The 10387-nt window shown below is 41.3% G+C and overlaps 1 long non-coding RNA gene across 1 annotated transcript; it reads left to right on the top strand.

The window, feature by feature from the left end:
* Nucleotides 1-4316: 4316 nt before the first annotated feature.
* On the top strand, nucleotides 4317-6177 carry LOC148094594 (uncharacterized). Its single transcript, XR_015718456.1, has 3 exons — nucleotides 4317-4903; nucleotides 5294-5416; nucleotides 5571-6177. It is a non-coding gene; the product is annotated as an uncharacterized LOC148094594 (long non-coding RNA).
* Nucleotides 6178-10387: the final 4210 nt, after the last annotated feature.

Below are 10387 nucleotides of genomic sequence, written 5' to 3'. Positions count from 1 at the left end.
AAACTTACCTTAAAAATCTGTAGGGTTGTTTTCTCTGAGACATGTTGGAATCTGTAAGCAGTTACTCCGAAAAGGATCCAGATGTTTCAAAATACTTCTCTGGTGAACGTTTCAATTCTGCGAACATAAATGCTGTGATTAATGGACTAAAAGTCATCGCTTCTCACCCCTATTTATGGATTCAAGGATCAAAGGTTCAAATTGGTGGTAAGATTCTAAATATATGTGATGTCATAATCCTGTTAGTTTGGAATACACAAAACAATAAGCACAGTTGTACAGACACATACACACACTCCCAAAAACACATTAATGCACATACATCTGCACACATCCAGAGATAAACTCCCCCAAAGAAATCCGAACATGGAAACTTTTGAGCACACTGCACACACATTCAGAGTTCATAATGTACTGGTGAGTCTCCACCTGTTACAGGTGGATGCAACCTGGACCGTCTCAAGACAGACGAGACCAGATCCACCAAAGAAACTGCAGATGTGAGGACATGCGTCTTTTTGAAATATATAAAACAATAAACACGGTCGTGCAGACACATACACTCACACAGGCTGCGAAAGCCTAGCCAGCCCTCGTGATGGGGTGGACCTCCTCCAGGCCTCACTGCCTTCCCCTCCTGAGAGAAACCCTTTATAGAAGAGTTGAGAAAGACACAATTTGTGAGGTCTGAATGTTCTGGTGAGTCTCCACCTGTTGCAGGTGAGTGCAGCCTGGACTGTCTCGAGACAGACCAGATCAGCTGCACCACAGACACTTCATACCTCATCTCAGGAGAAAAACTGAAAGAACAACATAAAAAAGGAGAAAACAACTTCAGAAACATGGCCAACATCTGTTTGATTAGACTAACAAATAATGGTTGACCATTTTCAGGTGCTCGCCTAACCTTCAGTAGTTGTTCGAGGTCATTGAAACGCTTAGGTTTTATATATCCAGTTTCCTTGGATTGATAATCTGTCTCGTATTGAAATTGTTCTTTGGTCAGTTTTACCTGTTGCAGAATTTCAGGGTCGCTCTTGTTGACTTTAATAGCCACGATCTGTCTGTTTGCTCTGTGAATTGGTTAGAAACAAAACTGAACTTGTTTTGGTTTCTTTTGTAAAATGCTCTGAAAACATCTGGAAAGGGTTTGGGTTGGTGTCAGGTCAACGTCCGTTATGCCATAAAGTATAATGGGTGAGCGCTCGTATTATGGGTTTTAAATCAAAGCAAAGCTACCACGTCACAAGGGATCAAAGTGATTCTGATGTATGCGCAGGCGCACACACACGTTTGTTTGTGTAATATTGTTCACACTAAATTTGACCGTAGGCAATTTAATATGAGTCAATCAAAGAAAATGTTAGTTTTGGAGAATTTTGAAATGACGAAACTGACAATTACGAGAATTTTTGTTCGTGTATTTTTTTTTCTTTTGCATAACATGTCGAGCTTTTCTGTATATAGCCATGTCGTAGATTTCGGAGCAAACAAGAAATTGATGAAAATGTTCTCTTTTATTTTAACAATCATCAACTGCATATGCAGGTTTCGTCCGGGTGCTTGAAATCCTTGAAAAATCTTGGATATATTGTAGTGCTTCTATTTCGGATTTGGTGCTTAAAACGTCTTGAAACTGTATTTCATTCACCACAAATAACTATCTGATTGAATAGTTTTCTTATCAGATAGAGAAATAAAATGGCAAAGTCTAAAAGCAACATTTCTCTGCCTGGGCTGCCTTGTACCTCTGCACGTCAGTCTGTTTCAATGTGTGACCCCCCCTCCCCGAACAGTCGGGGGTGAGCGCACTAACGTGCCTGGAGGCCGTTTTAATGAGTGTTTGCTGGAAAACGAAAAATACAAGAAGGAGTCTGCAAGAAGGATTTGTACGTTTTCACTGTGGAGGAGTTTGCGTAAGTCCTAGTAAATCATTTTCTCCAGTGTGGACGTTACACATGCTAATTTTTAAAATCGTTTTTATTATTTTGCTAGCTAGCAAACTCGCAGGATAAATGATTGAAATGCACTCAGTGTGATGCAATACGGTGCCGCTATTCTAACAGTTAGTTATTGCAGGGTAATTTCTGGAATATGCTGTGAATTTAACCAAGATTACACAGCAGTAGCAGTAATGCGAGTTACTTCCCCAAAGTGAAAGCTTTAAACGTTAGCCCGATGCTAAACTAGCCAACTCAAGCTTTCTGATTGAAGGCTAAAAGCAGCGTTGTCACCAAGTAAACAGAATATTGATTCTATTTTGGTGTATTGCTGCAGTTTTTTCAAGTATTAACTTGGTGCTTTTGGCAACCTTAGGGGGAAATAATGGTAATATGACTGATCCATATGGACACAAAGAATATAGACTTTTTTGTGCTACCGAAGTTCCGTGGCTTTTATTCAAAATCTGTTTATCGTTAAACAACTTGAAGATTATAATGGCTTCAAACTCACATTGAGGCCTGTGGGGCACTATCAGCCACTGAAACAGTAGACAAATGAATATTTCATACCTTAAGGCTGCCTGTTTATTTAAGGGAGATGAACAATACATTATAATTGTATATAATAATATCACAGATGATAGATTAAATAGGTTTTTGATAGATGCTTGTGCATTGTTAAAGTCTTATATGTTGAATTGATCTGAGTATGTCATCTGTTCAAAGCCTCTCCCAGTCAGTGCTGTTCTCTATGCCTGTCTTACTCTACATGATCTTTTTTAACATCAGCATGCTAAAGGACTTGTTTGGAAGAGACTGCTATTTTATACGCTAAAATATGTTTTTCTTCTGGTTGGTGAAAACACTTTATTATCCTCTAATAGATTTTTTAAATGCTTGGTGATGGTAGTACCCAAAACTAGCTGCATCAGGTACTTCCCTGTGTATTTGGAGAGGATCAGAAGTCCCAGGAATAAAAAAGCAACTAATTATTTATCTGCACAGCCGTACAAGTGGCTGACTGCTAGTTTGGTCCTCTGAGGCCGTGTCCTAGTCAGTGTGTCTCGCTAGATTTCTCTCTCTTCTGTTAATTGAGCCTTTTTGTTTGTTTTGTGCAGTTCTGGTTAATAAGTGAAATTAATAAAAGCCGCAGAAATATTTTCATTGCATTTCTGTTTGTTCTGTACTTGCTAACTGTCAGTTCAGAAGAAAATGTAGCTGCTGTTTGCCAACAAACTCAGTTCCTTTGCCCGATAATTTCCTTCAAAAAAATGCCTACATATATATTTATAAGCTGAGTTATTATATAGCTGAATAATTATATCTTTCAATTCATAACTAATAATGTTTTATTTTAAATTTGTGTCTTTTAGCTTCTTCTGCTTATTATTGTTATCCATCCATTTTCTTCTGCTTATCAAGGACTGGTTTACCCGGGCAGCAGCCTAAGCAGAGAAGCCCACATCTCCCTCTCCCCAGCCACCTCCTCCACTTCTTCTGGGATAACACCAAGACATCCTCAGGCCAGCTGAGAGATATAGCCTCTCTAGAGTGTCCTAGGTCTGCCCTGGGCCTCTTTCTCCTTTTCTCATCAGCCTCTCTTCAACGTGTAGGAATAGCAGCTCTACTCTGAGCCCCTTTTGAGTAACTGAACTCCTCAGCCTGTCTTTAAGGGAGAGGCAACACCCTTAGAGAAAGCTCGTGTTTTTCATCTGTCAGTCCTCTGCTCACCTGTCCCCAAACTCGTAAACAAGAGAAGATTAAAGTCCTCCGCTTGATGCTGCAAGTCATTGTTTTTTATTGTCTTTTTCTTAATATATTCAGATCATTCTAAAAATATCTGTACAACAGTTTGTTTATGCAGTCAGCATTTGTATATATACAGCAGTATTCTCAAACAAGCAACAGTGAACGCACCTGTGTGAGGCAAATTCCACAATCACAGTTCAATCAGTCCCCCCACCCTGACACTTTTTTCCACTTTAAGTGAGGAAATGGAATTAAATCTGACACATCTTTATCTTTTTTGGACATATCAACATATCTTTTTAAGGTTAAGAGAATATGGTCATCAGATTGGAGAAGCTGAACAATCAGAGCTGTGATAATGATATTTAAGGATATTTAAGGTGTGTTGACTGGTTCATAACGTCAGCTCATGTGAGAAAACATCCCATGCTAAAAGTTGCCGCTAGCTGCTGGTTGATGGTGAATTTATTGTGTGTTTCCACCGTCTGTACAGATGAAGAGTAGCAGAGCTGGAGATGAGGCAGGAGGAAGAGTTGACTCAATTCAATTTCAGTTTATTTATATAGCGTTAATCACAACAACAGTCACCTCAAGACACTTTATACTGCAAGGTGGAGGCCCTATTGTAATACAGAGGAAACGAAATGATCAAAACAAGCCCTTTTGAGCGAGCACTTGGTGACTGTGGGAAGGAAAAACACCATTTTAACTGGAAGAAACTTCCAGTAGAAGCAGGTATAGGGAGGGGCAGCCTCTGAGGACTGGTTGGGGTTGAGGGGAGGGAGAAAGGACAAAGGACACGCTGTGGAAGAGAGCCACTCTATGAGCTGTTCATTCAGTTTGTGGTTTAGCTCGACTCCATGACGTTTCTGAACTAATGCTTTGCTCAATTAATGTTGCAATGAATTATGGGTGGATTTTACTGATATTCTATCTTTATGTTGTCACCAAACAGATCTACAGATTTAGGATTAGCTACAGGCTCCTCCACCCCTGCTAGCCCTTCTGTCCTGCCCAGGATGGCGCCCCTGGTGCCCCCTCATAAGGTCCAGCAGTCCTACTGTCCATCCAGCAGCTCCTTCTCCCCTCTTACAGCCCCTATGGGAGCTCCATCTGTGGTGGCTACAGGCCTTACAGCTACAGCTACGGTGGCGGCTACAGCCTGGGAGGATACAGACACACACCTCACCTTGAGGACGTCCCCCCAGCAGGTTTGTGCAGCAGGCTGAAGAGATGGAACAGCAAGCACTCACATATTCATATGAGTACATTTAGTTGTTTTGAGAGGTGTACTCAACACAGGACAGTGGCTGCAGGTGCTAATTGTTTTGAGTTCAAAGTAATTAAGGCTGCTGTTGCAAAGTTTGATAATAGAATCTGAAGCTGGTAATGTTCAGGGCTGCAGTACACGTGTAAAGATGAGTCTGCTTGTATGACATCATATGTGCCTTTGTGTAACTCAGTGGCAAATAAATTGGGTACCATAGCTCCATATGCCATTAGTTACTTTACAAGTGTAAGGAAAAGCAGAAGGACTTGTTTTTGGTTCAGACCAGTTAAAATGATGAATGTCTTTCATTCAGTTTCCTTGCTTGGTTTAGACACTAACTGGGCGAGCGAGGAGGACGACCACGTGGTGGCCAGAGGAGAATATGACTTTACAGCTGCTTCTCAGGAGGAGCTTTCTATGCAAGCTGGAGAGATGCTCAACCTCGCTCCTAAAGGTGATGAGCTTTTTACTGGCTGCGGGACATTTGATTCTGAGTGCTTTGACCCAAAACCTTCTATTTTTGTTTTCCTTATCTTAGAAATAACAGATGAGGGCTCTTCTTTTGTGTGAGCGTGCCCCATGTTTACAACTATCTCCCTCGTGTTTAGAGCTACAGCCCCGTGTGCGTGGCTGGCTCCTGGCCAGCGTGGACGGTGAGACCACCGGCTCGTCCCAGCAAACTACGTTAAGATCCTCAGCAAGAGAAGAGACCGCCGGGCCACAGATGTGGAGAGGCTCGCTCAGGCCCAGCAGGCGAACACGCAGGCACCCCAAACAACCTCAGCTGCACAAATCTGTGTCTCTCCTGCAGCCCATAAACGTACAGCATCAGCCCATAAACGTCCATAAACGTACAGCATCTCCATTCATATCTCAACACGCAAACCCTGACATTTATTGTGTAGTTACATACTGCTAGGAAGTGCTGACAAAATATGAAATTATGATGCTGTTTCTGTAGAGGCACAGTACCAACACAGAACAGCGGGGACACAGAACCAAAACCTAAGAACTAACATCACACATCAAGAAATCAAAGATTAATAAAACAAAACAGAAAACACTGAGCCAGCGACCCAGGACCGTGACATTCAGTTTCTCAAGGAGGAATCAAAGCAAACATTTGTTTCTTTTTATGAATAAGAGATTTCCTTTATGGGTCACGTGATGGTGTAAGTTCCAGCACAGCTCATTTAGTGTGCAGAAGTGCTCCGAGGCCCCTATGAAACACATGATGGAAAGAATCTAATAAATTAGAGGGTGCAGTAGCTGTAGTATGACTTTTTGTTCTCCTGCTGCATGACGACTTTACGTTTTTCTTTTTTTTGGTGGGAGGAAGTCGACATCTCAGTCCATTGTGACGTGCAGATCTTTGACTGGCTTATGAACTCCGTCAGGAGGAACTCAGCAGGAGAGGGAAACAAGGACCAACAAACCCGGCTTGGTAAAAAGGAACAAGAACAGAAAAAATCAACATCATTACACATCCCTGAGCTGTCATTTACACCACCTGTGGCGCTTGATTTATTGGTCACTAAACGTGGTGTGTGTTTGGTGCGTCACTGGCTGCGTGTTCTGTGTTATTTGTCGGTCGTGGGGTTTGGGCGTTGATATTTGACATCACAGCAGAGAAGCGAGTTTCGCATTGATATTTGACATCACAGCAGAGAGACTGGATGTGATGTCAGTCCCCTCTAAATCGTGTAATTTACAGATATTTAATTCCAATGATTTGACTGCATGTCTCTTTGAGTTATGACCCAAACTCTCTTTCAACTTTGTGAATAAATTCACGTCCCCCTGTGACCTCATAATTACACCACAGTTCAGATGGGATGAATGAGTCATGAGGTCACACCAACAGTGACAACATCAGCGGTGACATCACTAAAGTTGCCAGGTGAGTCCATAAATAGAACCCGTGACGTGGAGCAGGTACCGCCGTTTTAGACAATGCCACCACACAGGTATAGACGCAAACGTGCTTCTCGCCCCGCTCGTAGACGCAGGAGAGCCCACAAGGCCTCGGGTGTCCGCAGACGTGGGAGAAGATACCGTCGCAGACATTAGACAATCTCAATAAACATGTAGGACGAACATCAAAATGTGGTCCAATCAAGTTCTTTTTAGATAATATATGTTGTTGTTGTTTTGTGTTTGTTATCAATGTTGTGAAAAACGTTAAGCTTAGTAAGCCATCAAGCACTGATTACTCGTAGAAGAGCACCAATAGGAGACAGAACTAATTAGAAGGTGTTATTATTCAGTCTGTACATCAAATAGAAGGCACTAACCACAAGGTGATCTTCAATGCATCTCTGTGTGAATGTGAACGGGGCGAGAAGACCCCCACTGACTGCATGTCTTTAGACTGTGGGAGGAAGCTGGAGAGAACATGCAGACTCCACACAAAGACCCCGGCCTGATGGGGTTAGGGTCCTGAGTTTGATACCCCAAACTGAACGCAGGACAGAGGAAGGGATGGGTGATGTTCATGTGTGCCCAGGTGTATGATGTGGCTCTTTGCGGTGACACAGTAAAAAATGTGGCTGTTTGTCTGTGACTGGTTGGCTGCCCCAGCCCTGGCCCTTCATGTATTTCAGTAATGTCTTTTTCTCCCGTCTCCTCCTCTCGTTTACATGTTTTGCCCTTGTGACCCATTCCTTCTGTCACGTGTGTTTTCCCCCCAGCCATCATGTTCTGTTTGTGCTTAGTTATGTCCATGTCTCATCTCTAGTCCTCTTTTCCCTCTGTATGTATTCACAGTGTACGTGTTCCTCGTCGGTTCGTCATGCTAAGTCTGCGTGTCTTATTCCGTCATGTGTCATGTATCACTCCAAATCTCACTGACTTTAACTGATAATAACTGTTTGCTGAGTGTTATGTCTAAAAGGTATTGCACAATCGCCTCTAGTAGAGGATCAGGTTTGTTTTCCACTGATAATGGATTTTAACATGACTGACCAATGATTGTGGAGCACGTCCATGTAGGATCTTATAAATACAACGAGCAAACTTAAATGTTTTAAAATGTTCAAAACTTAATATATTATATTTCTGAAGTATGACGGAAGGAAAAAGTTTCATATTTTAAAAATATCCAATTTCATATGATCAAATTTATGTCAAAAAGTTCATATTTATTCCTCCTATGTCATGTGTGAGTACTGTACTGTAAATGTCATATATATCAGATGATACTGATAACCTAATGCTAATAACTATGCAGAGGTCTCTAGGCCTCGACTTTTATGGAGCATGTGAAGTTTGGGGCAGAGTGGACAAAGAAAAGTTTCTCAGCAGGTTCAACAGGTTGCTACAACACAGGCCGATGAAGTATTGCACTCACTCATCCAAACTGGCAAACATGTAACATACACCCTAAGACTGATCCTGCTTTTTACTCCTTTGCTATGATTTAATTTGATATTATGTAGCCTTGGAGACAGTTTGCATAGATTAGAATGTTAGATTCCTGTGATGTCATCAATGCCCGATGTTTTGTTTTAATGTCTTGTGATAGTTCTAAGTGCAGACAAAGTCAGAGTTCAAGTGAGTTTAGTCCAATTTTTTTCCCTTTTTTTTAATTCAAATCAGGCAACAAAGTACGTATCTCATTTACAGTGACATAGTTTTTTCTTTCCCTTCCTTCCTCTCCCCCTCCTTTTTACATAAAATATAATTACCATCATATAAACGATCATATATCTATGTCTATACATACACATTTATATACCTAGATAAGTATCTACAAAGGAGGGGGAGAGGAAAACAAAACCCCCAAAACAACCCCCCCCCCCCCCCCCCCAAAAAAAAAAAAAATAAATCAATCAATAAAAAACAATACACCTGCCCAGACCAATGTGTATAATCTTGGAGCAGATATGGGAGGAGGCCATCCATCCCATCTATAAAGGGTTGCCAAATTAGGTAAAACTGTTTGACATTATCTCTCAGTGAAAATTTAATTTTTTCCAACTGTAAATGATACATTGTGTCTCTTAACAAAGCAGAATGAGTTGGGGGGGCTTTATTTTTCCAATTTAGGAGTATAAGGCGTCTTGCAAGCAATGTTATAAAACTCAGAGCACGAATTTGTTTTATTATTTAAGTGTTTAACTGTAGCTACACCAAATAGTGCCATTACTGGGTCTGGGGGGAGCTGTTTTTTAAAAATATCAGACAAAGTTTTAAATATTTTAGACCAGTAAGTAGTGATATTAGGACATGTCCAAAACATATGTGACAATGAGGCAGAATTCTGGCCACATTGATCACATCTTGAGTCCGCCCCTGGAAACATCCTTGAAACCTTCAATTTAGACAGATGGAGCTCATGCAGGACCTTAAATTGTAGTAGTTGGAAAACGCAGAGAAGACAATTTCCCAGTATGGCTTCATATGTGTGCACTTTACAATTCTTCTAGTTCCTCCTGTTCTCTTTTTCTAAAACACATTTTCTCTGTAATGCAGGTGGTGATTAAGCATGTTGCTCGGTTTTTAGTCAGCTACCTACCAGTGGTAAGAAATGTTTGTCTTTTTCTGTTGTTTTCCCCCAACGTGTACCTCAAACAGCCTAATGTTTGAACACTGACCTTGATGTTCTGTTTCTCAAGCTTTTTAATGGTAAAATGACCGAGATTCCCAAGGAGGTGGCATTGCTAATAAAAGTGGGGGCAGGACCAGAGGCTACGAGCAGCAATGTGACGCCCGCTTAAAACGACTGGTATGACTTGGAAGACGAACTCATTATGGTCTTTGAAAGGCCAAAAAAACATAGACTTGGAAGCCTACCTGGCAAACAGAAGAACCTTTGTGCACGAGAGGGAGGTTAAGGTCAGCGAGTGGCAAGATAACATATATGACAAACTTTAATGGATAATGTAAATCTGATTATTTGAACGTATTTTTCATTTGTTCTTTCAGGTCATAATGAGACAGCTGGTACATGCAGCTGCTGAAATGCAATCCAAGGGTGTCTACCATCGAGACATTAAGCCAGACAACGTGTTTGACACATCGCCTGATCATCCAGCATTTCTATGTGTCAAATTCATCGATTTTGGTATTGGAGTCCCTTTTAGACCAGAAGCAGTCACACGAAGAAATGGTAGGTCGTCAGCCTCACTGTTTAAATGTCCTTGCCTGCCCACACGCTTAGAGTCCACATGAATTCCTTACCATGAATAATTACTCTCTGGATTTTAGGGACCAAATCAGCAACTTATGTTAGTTCTTTTTTAACTTGTAGTTCTAAATTAGAAGATTATTGTGATATTGAAATATAAAAATAAAAGTATGGTAAGTATGACTGCACAGGGGCTTTGTGGCCTGGCTGCAGAAGTCACTGGATAGAAAGCTGCTGACGTTTCACTGCATCCTGCACCAAGAGGCATTGTGTGCGCAAACCTTTCCTCTAGAATGC

Source organism: Neolamprologus brichardi, unplaced genomic scaffold (assembly GCF_056152115.1).
Source record: "Neolamprologus brichardi isolate AB-2024 unplaced genomic scaffold, ASM5615211v1 NODE_ptg000033l+_length_6344489_cov_1, whole genome shotgun sequence".
In the NCBI taxonomy this organism is placed as follows: domain Eukaryota; kingdom Metazoa; phylum Chordata; class Actinopteri; order Cichliformes; family Cichlidae; genus Neolamprologus; species Neolamprologus brichardi.
The sequence above is the reverse complement of the archived record's forward strand: the minus strand, read 5'-3'. Positions and strand labels throughout refer to the sequence as shown.